General features: G+C 39.7%; 1 protein-coding gene and 1 pseudogene across 1 annotated transcript in view; one reads left to right on the top strand and one right to left on the bottom strand.

The window, feature by feature from the left end:
* LOC125775367 (uncharacterized) overlaps positions 1-15,208 on the top strand; it is a 915,975-nt gene that overhangs the window by 817,305 nt on the left and 83,462 nt on the right. The gene's annotated exons all lie outside the window — the stretch shown is intronic.
* On the bottom strand, positions 239-3,632 carry LOC125775495 (zinc finger BED domain-containing protein 6-like; annotated as a pseudogene).

The following is a 15,208-nucleotide window of genomic DNA, read 5'->3' on the forward strand; positions in this document are numbered from 1 at the left end:
AACTTGCATTCCACTCATTATAATCGGTGCCTGCTCTAGTTTAATCGATGTTTCTGGAAGACATATTTTGCCAGCCCAAAATTGTCACTTGATATTAGGGATGGAAAGATCGCGAGCGGAATCGATTTTTGACTTTGGAATCGACTTCTAGTTTTTCGATTCTGGATGTCGATTAATCAACCCCGATAGTCGACTTTTTATAAATTAAGCAACTCATATACGAAATTCGTTAGATATATCAATATTTTATTAAATTATGAACATACAATCATATTTTTTAAGTTTTTAACATATTATAAAAAATTTAAAAATAAGTAACTACGAAAACCACATTTCTTCGCCGATTGATCTTAAAAATATTAGCTCATTAAGATGCTGAGGTGATAAGCGGCTCCTCAACTGATTTGCGATAAGTCCTGCATGTGAAAATAATAGCTCACAGGGTACAGACATTGCAACTATTGACAAGTACTTTTTAGCTACATTTCCTAGATACAGATATTCAAATTTCATACTTTCACAAACAGTGAACGGATTAGGATTTTGTTTCCGATTGACAGCCGGGTGTGTTAAATATTGTCGAAATTGTATTAGTAATCCTCCAGCCTCTTCAGAATCTGCAAGATTGGAACTACAACTCACAGTGTTATCAAAATAAGACCATATATCATCATTGTCATCGTTCGATTCCGGACCTTGAATAGCTAATATCTCATCCTGAGGGTCAATATTTGCCACCGTTGCTGTTGCTGCCAATTCTAATTTTCGTTCTGTCTTGACAAGATCAGCTACACAAAAAATTATATTAAGATTAAACTAAACCATAGACATAATCAAATAATGTTTGCATAATCAACCTACCAACATTAGTTACCGCTTGTGCAGAATCCCCAATACTTTGAAAACCAAACTTTTTATAACGAGGATCACCCAATGTTACACAAGCGTACAGTTTTACAGATTCAATATTGCCGTATTTTGTTTCGATGTCTTGAACCATTCTATTTTTCAAATGTCACCCAATTAAAGTTTCTGGCGTTAACTCTTTAATCTTCTGTAAAATATAAAATCAATTCATTCAATAAAAATTCAAAACAAGATAATATTGCAATAGCTTTGCTAGTTTAGCAATGGAATCTTACTTTTCTTAGACTTGAAATCAAAGGAATGCACTTGCTCAATGTTACACATTTCTCAAAACAAACTTCTTGAGTTACTCGCAAGAGAGGTTTTAAGATGTCACGAACTTCTATTAACGCATCGATTTCCTCACCTGTGTTCATGTTAGGTGGCTTCGCTTTCGAAGATTTGTCTATCTTCACTTGTAAAAGCATTTTACTGACATGATTAGCAAGCACAATGAAACGGTCAACCATTTCAAAACAGGAGTTCCATCTCGCCCGCACTTCCTGAATTAATTTCAGACGAGAATTTTCAGGCTTGTCCTTCTGTAATTTCAGCAGGTCTGCAGTCGCTCTTTCACTTTGTCGAAAGAATGTGACAATTTTTTTAACTTTTGACAATAGCTCACGCAATGACGATTGCTCAGTATGATCTGTAATTAAATCTTCGAGATTGTCAATAGCATCATTTTCATCAACGGGTAAGTCGGAAACTTGATTTTGAGTGTTTTTTGGGACAGCCATGGAATTATTTTTATCGACTATCTTGAAAAAGGAAAAACTATAACAGGAGCATACTACGTATCATTATTGGACAAGCTAAGGGAAGAAATTTCGAAAAATCGGCCACATTTGCAAAAAAAAGAAAGTCTTGTTCCACCAAGACAACGCACCATCTCACACCTCAACAGTCGCCATGGCGAAAATCCACGAATTGCGGTTCGAACTGCTTGACCATCCACCTTATTCACCGGATCTAGCACCAAGCGACTTTTTTTTGCTTCCTCAACTTAAAACTGCGCTCGGCGGCCAGAGATTTTCGTCAAATGAGGAGGCAATCTCTTTCGTGAACTCGTATTTTGCAGACAAAGACGCCAAGTACTATTTGGAAGGGTTGCAGAGATGGGAGCATCGCTGGGAGAAGTGTGTGGAGTTACAAGGAGACTATGTAGAAAAATAAAAAAAAAATTTTGAAAAAGTCGCGTGCATCATGGTTAGGTCGGTTATTTATCGGACAGCCCTCGTATTTCTTAATTTCAAGCTCAAATTTTTTATTGTTTTCCTCTCTTCCATGAGATAAGCGCCCAGCTCAACAGTCTTCATCTCAGTTTCTTTGAAGAAAGGTTAATATGTCAATAAAGTTAGATATTTGAAGTTAAAACTGAATGCAATGATTTTTGAAAATATAATCAGTAACTGACCTTTCAGAAAGTGAACTGTTAAGCCAAGATAGCTTTTCATTGTGTGTTGGTGAGTCCAGATATCAGTAGTAAGACACACAGATTCAGTCTGTCGCAGTTCAAGTTTTATTTTATTCGACAAATCTTGATATTTACGACTCAAAGCATTAGTTATAGTTGGCTCACAGGGCATGTGATACAACGGTTGTAGTGTTTTAATAAATTTTCTGAATCCTGGTCTTTCTGTGGTACACAGAGGCATCAACTGCGATCATTCGTAAAAGAGCTGTGGTAGCTTGATCATGTCTATATCCGCCAGCTAGGAAACAATGAAAATTCATGATAGAAGAAATTAATAAGATTAACTTTGTTTCCTAATTTAAGTCACTACTACCTGAAAAAGAATTAGCTTTGTTCATACAACGATCCATAGGGCCTTGGACATGAGATTGTACTGTGGTATTTTCTTGAACAAATGATTTAGTTTGAGGTACCAAAGTAACCGATGGAACAGATGATTCGACAGCGACTAAAGCCTAAGAACAAACAAAAAAAATTAAATTGTCTATGGAGAGGAATAGTTTATGCAAAAACTTTAAAAAGTTCTTCAAAAGCACTTACTTTTTTAGGCTGAACTTCGAAATCATTGCGACTGTCATTCAATCTTTTCCTAGTTTGTTTTTCATTACTTGACGGAGGAGCAATCTTGTGAGCACATTGTAAGTGCTTCATTATTGTTGATGTGCTTTTATTAAACAAAAACTTTTTATCACATACATAAATTACACTTAACTTTACTGCCATTGTTAACTTTTGTGCAATAGGCCCATATCAAACTGGGAGCCATGATAAAGAATTATTCGATACTATATACTCGTAATTTTAAATATTATGTACCGTATATTAAAAAGTTAATTATATCAATTAAACAATGATTGTTATGATTAATTTTAAAGTCGGAATATTAATATGCATGAATTAGACTTAAGTCGCCGTATTTGAGATGGTTGTCAAGGTTACCGGCGACAATATAAACATAATAATGTTATAGACCAATCGGAATATCAGAAAAACGCTTCGATTGGTACTTTGTATAGCGCTTTTAAAAGTAAAACGAGAAGTAAAAAATTTTCCAACTATATTACCATCAGATACTAAGTACAGTGGGCAATATTAATGCCTATAGGATAGTGTATGTTTTCATGAGTACAGTAGGAAGCTTTGTAAAGTTACGTAGGTTCTCTTTCGTGCTCTTATAAGTATTTTGCGATAAAAATGAAACAAGTATAGTTACTTGGTGCAGGTCTTGTCTTAATTTCGTGAATTGTCGAAGTCATCGAGTAAAAGTCGATTTTAATCGATTCAAGACAGTCTTGAATCAATGCTAAAAAGTCGATTATTTCTATTAAAAGATCGATTTTTGACTAAAGTCAGAGTCGACTTTGCTATCCCTACTTGATATTTGTTTACATTCTATATACAAATACAGCTGTCGCTTGATATTCTCATATTAGGGTGATTCTCTTGCTCTTGCAAAACCTTGAACAGTGCAGAAATTGCAGAATTTTCCTCTTGGTACAACGGCACAACAACAAACACACGCAGAAAATTATTTGCAATGGCTGTAAAATATGTCAGACCAAAACCCATGTTTATTTTCGTGCCGTCATATATCACTAGATTCTCCAATGGGTGCTCTCTTGGCTTTGCATATTCCGGTATAGAATTTTTGTATTTTGTGTCATCGTGCAATCTTGCAAGAGCAAGAGAATGCCGCTTTTGGTAGTTGTAACTCATCGAAACTACACATTGTTGGTCCGAACGGCTTAGATTCCACAACATACAAATGTGTTTTCAAAATGTTTTCAATGTCGGTCCGAACATAGTGTTAAGTCTTCCATTTCCAAGGATAAAAAAAAATAACACACAAAATTCAAATAAAACCACCAACTTACTTTTTTCCCCACTCAATTTGCGTCAAAAATATATAGCCACTGTTATTTTTCTTCGCAAAACCATTGTAACCTATCCACAATTTATAAAATAAAAATAGTAAATATACTTACTGAATTTCTTTAGAGCTGGATGTTGCCACAAGAAAATTTAACACCAGAAAACTTCTTGATCATTTCATAAGCGTCTTTTATATGAAGTTTTTGCTTTTCTTGAGAGCTGGAAATGGTTAAGAAAATTTCCTGTGCTAGTATGCAGCTCTAAGGAGATCTAGTATCAATTTTTAATACTTTTTTTACTAAAATGTGAATATGGCAACGCTGGTTTTGCGGATAAACATGAAATCAACAATTTTTTATTGAAGAAAATTCCAAATAGTCGTTAAATTCATTCTAAATTAGTTGAAATCATTATTATAAGGTATAGTTCATTTTGAAATGTTGTATAAAACTTACCAATCATCAACCACATTCCTTAAATCGCATAGAAGATATATATATACTTACACACATAAGTATATTTTCTTTGTTTATTTTCTCTTGCTCTTCTAATGTGCAACATTCTAAATTCGTAACCTGCTGTCAAAATTACTTGACTACAGCTCAAGTAATAAGGATTTTTTTTTTTTGAGCATTTGCGTGAGAGCTGGAAGCTAACCTTTAAATTGAAGAAACAAATAGAGTGTAAAGTATGGAAAAAGGAGTACTACGCGTAAGAATTTAGTCACCTTGAGTATTACCTCGATCAGGTTTATTTTTATAATGAAGAAACCGCTATCAATAAAAAAATTTGGTTTCTACGATGGGATATCGCTCGTTTTGATAATAATTTTAAACAATCCAACCTTTTCAGCTGAGAATGTGTTAAATGATTTTTAAATTTAATAATTTTGCTTAAAAAAAGTGAAATGTGAGCTTATTTCAAAGTGTAGATTTTAACATACAAAGTGAAAATGTGAAAAAAGTTGTACAAATTTAATCATTTTTAAACAAGAATATTTCAAAAAGTATAAGTCTTAGCAAAAGTTTTTACATACAAGTATTTCTTTGGAGAAGATCACCTATGCTGATATTCGTTGTTAGTCCCCGACCACCAAAATATTCGGAATCGTACCTATACATTATATATGAAATATAACATCCTCACAAACTAATAGTTAAATCCTGGATTTTCGCTTAAAACCGAGGTATGTTGGCAATGTGGGCGGTAGCAGTCAGCTGATATTCAATTTGTTTAAAAATGTCTGAAGTGGAGAATAAATTACGATGCGAATGGGATATTAAATAACGATATAAATATATCTTTATATATAAATATCTTCTGACCGTGTGTTTGCATTTGAACGGATGGACCGATTTTGATGAAATTTTGTGTGTATGTTAAAGGAGATTCGAGAAGGGTTTAGATTTACAATTTGGTCCACTGGAAAATGTTTTTTAAATTATTTTTTCATTTTTAATCAATTGTTAATTTTGGAATGTTTGACTGATAGATGGCGCTACCATCGCAGTATCCAATATTCAAACCTTAAATTGACGTAATCGTGCATTAAAGAAAACGATGCCAAAGTAAAAGGCGGCATCTGTGGATCAAGTTTTATATTGTGGACAGAGTTGTTCGTTCTTAAGTAATAAATTGGGTGATTCATACATCTATGGGTAGCTATAACATTTTTTTATACCTGTTAACTATTGGAGGGGGTATCTTGACAGGCAATTTAAAATTGCAAAAGGTCTAGCATAAAAAATAGCGGCATAACTGAAGTGTTGATAAAAAATTTGAGATATACAGAAATCTTTTCGAAGCATTGCACAGAGCAATGCAATATTTAAACGAGAACGATGAATACATATGTGTACAATTTCAAACTGATCCTTCCTGAAAAATAATAAAATTGCTAAGTATTCTGAATGGTAGAATAGAACTGCAATCAAATACACAATGCAATGAGTTAAAACTGGCTCATTTATCATTCGATGAATAATATACCACGGGCATCCCAAAAGACTGATACCATAACCTTGCCTGCCGATTTTTTTGTCTATCCACGCTTGAGAACCGTTTCTTAATATGCAGTCCACCAGGCTGACAATCGATTAGACTCAATTGATTTCACTGATGCGCAGCCCAAATTCAATAGTATTTTTACCCCAAAAACCAATTCTTTCTTAACGCATTGTATTAGTAGTAATATCTATGTATCAGCCACAGTAAAACGTAAGCGGGCCCTCTAGTAATTATAAAGGGTGATTTTTTAAGAGCTTGATAACTTTTTTTAAAAAAAAAACGCATAAAATTTGCAAAATCTCATCGGTTCTTTATTTGAAACGTTAGATTGGTTCATGACATTTACTTTTTGAAGATAATTTCATTTAAATGTTGACCGCGGCTGCGTCTTAGGTGGTCCATTCGGAAAGTCCAATTTTGGGCAACTTTTTCGAGCATTTCGGCCGGAATAGCCCGAATTTCTTCGGAAATGTTGTTTTCCAAAGCTGGAATAGTTGCTGGCTTATTTCTGTAGACTTTAGACTTGACGTAGCCCCACAAAAAATAGTCTAAAGGCGTTAAATCGCATGATCTTGGTGGCCAACTTACGGGTCCATTTCTTGAGATGAATTGTTGTCCGAAGTTTTCCCTCAAAATGGCCATAGAATCGCGAGCTGTGTGGCATGTAGCGCCATCTTGTTGAAACCACATGTCAACCAAGTTCAGTTCTTCCATTTTTGGCAACAAAAAGTTTGTTAGCATCGAACGATAGCGATCGCCATTCACCGTAACGTTGCGTCCAACAGCATCTTTGAAAAAATACGGTCCAATGATTCCACCAGCGTACAAACCACACCAAACAGTGCATTTTTCGGGATGCATGGGCAGTTCTTGAACGGCTTCTGGTTGCTTTTCACCCCAAATGCGGCAATTTTGCTTATTTACGTAGCCATTCAACCAGAAATGAGCCTCATCGCTGAACAAAATTAAAGCGCGAAACACATTTCGAACCGAACACTGATTTTGGTAATAAAATTCAATGATTTGCAAGCGTTGCTCGTTAGTTAGTCTATTCATGATGAAATGTCAAAGCATACTGAGCATCTTTCTCTTTGACACCATATCTGAAATCCCACGTGATCTGTCAAATACTAATGCATGAAAATCCTAACCTCAAAAAAATCACCCGTTATATATATTTTTTGTAATGATATCAACAAATGAACAAAATAATTTGTTGATATCATTACAAAAAAATTATAACAAATGCTCCTATTTGTATCGATTTTAACTTAATCAAAACACAAAATTTTGGAATTGTAGTTTGTTTACATTTTCATCTATCATAATGAACTTTATCGGTATTGCCAACAACTTTTTTTTGGAAAAATGTGAAATAGCTTTCCCGTCCCCCTAGTTCAGTTATCATGCTATAATCGCATATGACAAGCCAACATAACTTTGTCGGCTAAAAGGGGCCATACACGACACACATGTGCGTTTCGCCATACATCACATACAAACCCATTTTGCTTTCGTTCTTCACACAATGAACATGTGTGACAGCAAGCGTAAAATTGTTCGTCCGCGATCTTTCCTGTTCTGTTTGTGTGCACACAGTTCCCGGTGGGGACTTCAAATTCCAGTGGGAATAGTCACCGTCGCTGAGCTTTAAGCGACCGGGGGGGTCGGCAGGTCGCGGATAGCCGGAAGGCCTGTAGTAGCAGGTTAGTTGCGAAATAAGTTTAAACGAATAAGCAATCCCCGACGAGAAGCGGCGGGAGTGGAGGTTGCGGTATAAAAGCCAGCAAGACCGTTGAAACTCCTGCGACAGTGGGCGAATCGACACCGCCCCTTGAAGTATGTGTCCCCCACAACATGCAAGGGCATGTTGTGTTATAAAAAAAATCCACGCGCGACGGACCCATAATGGGCGGCTTCCTGGTCAGCGTCTGTTCAGCATGTTAAATGTGGCTGATATTACAACGTGACCGGTACACAGCGCGTCGCACTGGGAGTCCCTGGATAACTTAGCAGCGATGTCTCCGCTGTTAGGATAAAAAGGGTGATGTGAGCTTGCTCTGCCGAGGTGTTAGCCGCGTGGTGTATCAGTAAACAGCCACTTCGGTCCCTGGTCAGGGAGTGCGCATTGGGCGCCGGAGTAGTAGCCTGCGTTGCCCCGGGCGAGCGCCGGTCCGTCCGTGTTTTCCGGGACTGGTAAAGCGAAGGACAGGCCTCAGGGAACTGTGGTAGGAGTATAGTCTCCGAGGGTACACCCGTTCCTGTCTATTTCGGCCCGCCCCCCTACACACGATGCGCTGTAAAAAACAAAGCAATGGAGAATAATTTGAGAAAATACACCAAAACCAATAGCAGCAGTGTACTTGACTGCATGATGAGTAACGGCACTCAAAGCCCTGGCAGCATGTTTTTAGAAACTGATTTATCCAGCGAAACGCCGACGATTAGCGGATCCAGCGAAGCGGATCCATTCAAACGTGCACCAAGAAGAGGAAAAGGCAGATGAATGGAAACAGGTGAAACGAAAAACACAAAACCCGATTAAAAAGGCTGTCTTTGCTCCACGTCCGAGGCCCGATGCAATTATCATTGCGCGCACGGGAAACATGCCGTACAGCGATATGCTTAGAGCCGTCAAAAGGGAAGATGCTCTGAAGGAGCTTGGCGAGAACGTTTCGCGGACTCGGAAAACGGCAAAAGGCGAAATACTGCTTGAAATGAAGTAGGCCCAGATGAAAAACACGGGAGCATATGAAAGGGAGATATGCAAAGTACTAGGCGACCAGGCGAAAATAAGAACCCTAACCCACGAGGTATCAGTGGAGATCAGAGACCTGGACGAGATCACCACCAAAGAGGACATAGCGGTGGCAATACGCTCACAAATTAAAGAGCTGAGTTCCATTGATGTAAATGCCATCAAAACCATCAGGCAGGCATATGCGGGCACGCAGACGGCAGTCATCAGCCTTCCCGCAGCGGATTCAAAACGGCTGCTTGACGCTCATAAGCTCAAGATTGGATGGGTGGTCTGCAGAATAAGGGAAAAGCCGAATCTCAGAAAGTGTTTCAGGTGCCTGGAATACGGTCATCTGGCGAGGGCATGTAAGAGCGAGGAAGATCGAAGCACATGTTGTGCCAAATGTGGTGAAAAGGGACATTTTGCAAAGGAATGTGACAAAAGCCCATCGTGTGCAGCATGCAAAAACAGCGGGAAAAAGAGACCGGACACCGGATCGGAAGCTGGAAGTGTCCATTGTATCAAGCGGCGTGTAAAAAGACAAAATGAGAGTTGTCCAAATCAACCTAAACCACTGCGAAGCGGCTCAAGAGCTGCTGAAACAAACAATATTCGAAAAAAAGATAGATGTGGCGATAGTGTGTGAGCAATACAAAAACATAAAAGCTGGCACGTGGATCTCCGACAAGGAAAAGAAAGTTGCCATATGGGCCTGTGGGGGCAACGCCTTCCAAGATAAGCCGCTTCTGGGAAGATCTTACTATGCACGAGCGAAAATAGGTGGCATCTATTTCTACAGCTGCTATATTCCCCCGAGTGTGCTGCAAGGAGACTATGAAAGAATTCTCGATGAGCTAGTACGAGACACCCTCACTACCACGCCAAACGTGATAGCAGGAGATTTCAACGCATGGGCAATTGAATGGGGTAGTAAGTTCACAAACAGACGGGGTAATGCTCTACTCAAAGCGTTTTCTGTGCTTGACGCCGTGCTGCTCAATACCGGCAGTAGAAATACTTTCGAAAAGAATGGACGGGGATCGATAATAGACATCACATTCGCCAGCAGCACGCTGGTTCGATCTGCAAATTGGAAGGTTTGCGACTTCTACACGCATAGCGATCACCAGGCCATCTTGCTGGAAATCCGCAAACAAACACAAACTCCATCCAGCGTAAAAAAATTGCGGAAAAAGGATGGAAGGTGGAAACGTTCGATGAGGAAATTTTCAAACTTATGTTGGATGAGAACATATGAAAACTGGTGAAGCACATAAGCAAAGCCTGTGATGCTGCTATGTGTAGGAAACGGCACAACATAACCCAACGGCCCGCATATTGGTGGAACGAGGAGATCAGCACATTGAGAAGCGAATGCCATAAAGCGAGACGCCTCTGCCAAAGGAGCCAAGGTACGCCACACCATACAAGATTGCGAGAAAGTTTTAAAGGAAAACGTAAAGAACTCAAGAAGGCGATCAAAAGAAGTAAGTCTTCGAATTTTAAAGAGCTATGTGAAAAGGTGGACGAGAACCCGTGGGGTGATGCTTATAAAATAGTGATGGCGAAAATCAAAGGGGGAAAAAGTCAAGCACCAACCTGCCCGATCCTCCTAGAAAAGGTGGTGAAAACGCTTTTCCCAACGCAAGAACCACAATCGAGTAGAACGATACCAACCATGATGGAATCTGCAATTGTAAGCGAGAAAGAGGTAATGGAAGTGGCAGAGAGATTTGGCAACGCAAAGGCTCCAGGACTTTTCCCAAAGGTATGGAAGAAACAGCGGCTAGTTCTTCTACAAAAGCCGAACAAACCGGCTGGAGAGCCGAGTGCGTATCGCCCACTCTGCATGATCGACACGATGGCAAAAATACTAGAAAGATTGATCTGCACACGACTTGAACGCCACCTAGAAGAAGAGTCTCCTGGGTTATCTGAAAACCAGTTTGGATTCAGAAGGCATCGGTCCACTTTAGACGCAGTTGGAAAAGTGACGGACATTGCGGCCAAAGCCATAGAGGGCACCAGATGGATGTTTGGTGATAAAAAATACTGCGCAGTTGTTACGCTGGACGTAAAAAACGCTTTTAACTCGGCATACTGGCCACATATACTGAGAGCATTAGAGACAAGAAACACCCCGGGGTATCTTCTGAGGACAATTAGCAGCTATCTGTCTGACAGACTACTGTTGTACGATACCGATGCAGGTCCAAAAACCTACACGGTGACAGGTGGAGTACCACAAGGCTCCGTACTAGGTCCATTACTTTGGAATGTGCTGTACGACGGGGTGTTACGATTACCGCTGCCAAATGAAGCACAGATAATTGGCTATGCGGACGATATTGCTGTAACGATCGTAGCTAAAGAACTCTTGCAAATACAGAACATATGCAATGAGACCGTGTCGAAAATCAAAGACTGGCTTACGAGTAATAAGCTGCAGCTTGCGGGTGAAAAAACAGAGGCAGTGCTCATCACGAGCAGAAAAAGGCTAGAGACAGTCACATTGAACATTGATGGGTATAACGTTGTAACGCAAAATTCTTTGAGGTACCTTGGCGTTATGATCGAAACGAGGCTCAATTTCAAGGCGCATATTGAAAAGGCCTCTGGTAAGGCGGCTAAAGTGACTGCGGCTCTGTCGAGGATCATGGCAAACATTGGTGGCCCAAGTCAAAGAAGGAGAGCTCTGTTGGCCAAAGTTAGCCAGTCAATGCTTATGTACGCAGCTCCCATATGGGGGACAGCCCTGCGTCAAAAAACTTGTCTAAATATGGCAAAGGCTGCGTCCAGGTTATGTGCCCTGAGAGTTGCCTGTGCGTTTAGAACGGTGTCGCACGAGGCGAGTGTTATCATATCTGGTCTTATGCCACCTCTGAGTTAAGCAGAGTCTACCGCAAAACAAAAGCAATGAATAGGCGCCTAACGATCTACGAGCGTAAAAAGGAGAGGAAGTCAAATCTCGACACAAATTTGGCCACGATGACGAAACACAATGTTCCTTCTGCGGAAATGCCGCAGAAAACGCAGAGCACGTCTTTTTCACCTGCTCCAGGTACGTAGCAGAGAGAGAGACCATAGAAAAGCTGACAAATGAAAGCATAACGCCCGATAACATAGTGAGTCACATGCTGCGATCACAGCTGGTCTGGGCTAAAATGAAAGAGTGGGCCGCAATAGCGCTCCTAGAACTTAGAACAAAAGAGAGGCAGCGAAGAAGCGTAAGGCCACATGAATAACCCGAGCGGTAGGTCGTGAAGGGACAGTTATCGCCCAGCTTAGTCCTGCGAAATAGTGCCCAACGGCGGTCCCGCAGGTCCGACTACAAGCTACAGCAGCTTGTATCTTTAGAAGATTCCCCGCAAAAAAAAAAAAAAAAAAACGACATACTTGTATATCGTAAAAAGACAAAAATTTTCGCGAACATGAATCGGTGTGCGCACAAGCCCATACAAATAAGCAAGGTAATAGCTTAATTTGCTGGTCAAATAAAACACGCCTAATATTGATTTTCAAAATCGATTGATTTCAAATTGGTTCCACCAAACATCAACAAGAAATAAGACACTACGTTCTATTTGACTCAAAAACATTGAAGTAGTAAATGAGATGCCTGGAAAGATGGAATACCTGTACCCAATGTGTTTGTTTTTTGCTTTAAATGCAATTAATAATCAAAAGATAAGTTTATTTTTCCTTACCAGAACAAATTTGTCGATTTGAATTGAAACAAGAGAGTATTCGGATACCTTAAAAGAGTGGTATTACTTGTGTCTTCTTTTTTTGCTTATTATAACGAACGCGAATGAAAGAAGAAACGATTTTCGACGATAAATTACTAGAATATTTTAAGACTTAAGTAATTGTGGCATTTATTTACAAATTAATTAATAAATTTAAATGTACATATGCTAACAAATATCATTAAAATATTAAACAAACACATACATATGTACATGCCATTGTGTGAATTTACATTTACTAACTATTTTCCATGTTTTATTAAAATGTACATATGTTTTGAATGATATTGTTGCGAATTTGCTCCTTGCTAGTTTACTTTACTAGGTTCGTATCCCTGGATTGACAAATAAAACAAAAAGCCGTTTAATTCACTTCAACAAAATCTCTTTATTTTACAACTCGTCTACACTATGGCAGTTTACTCTTAGCACTGATTGATTACGTTGGCGCTGCCACGGCTTATATAGCCACGCACTTCTCGCTGATGCCGACGTGTCCTTCTAGAATATTGCGTCTGGAAATTACCAGACTCAGCAATTGTTTAAGTAGACAAGCAGACAGTGCGGCGCCAGATGTCTACAACAAGACAAATGCTATTCCATATACCTACAGCTATTGTTCATAATAAGGGATGCATATAGCAATACAAATACAACTTAATACTACTTTTGTAACACTGCCCTCCACTAAAGCAAATCCTCTTGAACCAAATGGGGCGAGCCTCTCCAAATGTACTATTTTCATTTTACATCGTGCTTTTCCATTTCTTTGTATGCGGTATACCACGTCATTAAGTCGTTTCATCACCATATAGGGTCCTTCCCAGGCTGTCTGCAGTTTCGGGGACAAGCCTTTCTTTCGAAGTGATTTGTACAACAGGACCAGATCACCTTCTTCAAAACCTTTCGAATTTGCCGCTTGATCGAACCGGTCCTTCATCTTATTGCTCATCAGATGCGTATGCTGTCTTACCATTAGATGCAATTCATTCATTTCTTCCTTTAAGGCAGAACAATAATCTCCATCATTTCTTACAGCTGTAGGATTCGTTCCAAACTTAAGATCAGCAGGGAGTCGCAGATCAGATCCGAAAATAATCTTTGCTGGCGTGTAACCAGTTGTCTCGTGCTTCGCTGAACGATACGCCAGCAGGAACATCTGGATGCACTTGTCCCAATTCCGTTGATCTTTATCAACGATTTTCCGCAGATGTTCTTCGAGCGTTCGGTTGAATCTCTCCACCATTCCATCTGATTGTGGATGTAACGCTGTTGTCCGTGTCTTGTGGATGCCCAATAATGTACAGACTTCTTGGAAAATGGAAGATTCGAAATTCCTGCCTTGATCTGAGTGTACTTCGACGGGCACTCCGAACCTTGTTATCCAATTTTCTACAAACGCTTCGGCTACTGTCTTCGCTTCTTGGTTTGGTAAGGCATATACTTCCGGCCATTTACTGAAACAGTCCATGACAACCAGTAGATATTGGTTTCCGGCCGTACTGGTTGGGAACGGACCTGCAACATCCATTGCGACTCGTTCAAATGGTGATCCCACGTTGTACTGTTGTAGCCTACCGCGACTTTTGGCTTTAGGACCTTAAGCTCCCATGCACTCTACGCAATTACTTATCCATTCTGCTATGGAATCTCGACAACCGATCCAGTAGAACCGTTGTTTAATCTTCTCTATAGTTTTTGTAATCCCAAGGTGCCCTCCACTAGGTCCATTGTGATATTCTTTCAATACTTTCGGGATCATGGACTTCGGTACTATGATCAGCAGACGAGACTGTTTGCCATCTTCGCTTTCCCAGGTACGATGAAGGTATCCATTAACGAGGTTTATGCTGTTCCATTGGGCCCAATATGCTTTTGCAGTTGGACTCTCGCTACTTATTTGTTCCTTTGGTGGTCGTACCCCATTTTCTTTGGCCATTACCAGCTTTGCAAGATCAGGGTCCTCCAGCTGATTGATTCTGATGCGGTGAGGAGTCCAATCATCTTCAGGTTCTATATTCAGTAATCGCACGTCGATTATACCTTCTTTTCCTTCTGATTTGGAGCAATGTTTACATTCCAGTGGACAAGGGCGACGTGATAATGCATCCGCATTTTTGTGGTGAATCCCCTTTCGATGTTCCGTTTCGAAGTCGTAATTCTGTAATCTTTCGATCCATCGTGCAATTTGGTCTTCCGGATTCTTAAACTGTAATAACCATTTTAATGCTGCATGGTCAGTCCTCAGCAAGAATCGTTGTCCATACAAATACTCGTGGAAATGTTTTACACATTCCACCACAGCTAGTAGTTCTTTTCGCGTCACACAGTAGTTTTTCTCTGGTTTCCCGAGCACTCTGCTGTAATACCCAATTACTCTTTCTTGTCCGTCGATGAGCTGAGACAGGACACCTCCAATTCCATAAGCGCTCGCATCTGTATCCAGGATGAATTTCT

Source organism: Bactrocera dorsalis, chromosome 1 (genome assembly GCF_023373825.1).
Source record: "Bactrocera dorsalis isolate Fly_Bdor chromosome 1, ASM2337382v1, whole genome shotgun sequence".
Classification (NCBI taxonomy): domain Eukaryota; kingdom Metazoa; phylum Arthropoda; class Insecta; order Diptera; family Tephritidae; genus Bactrocera; species Bactrocera dorsalis.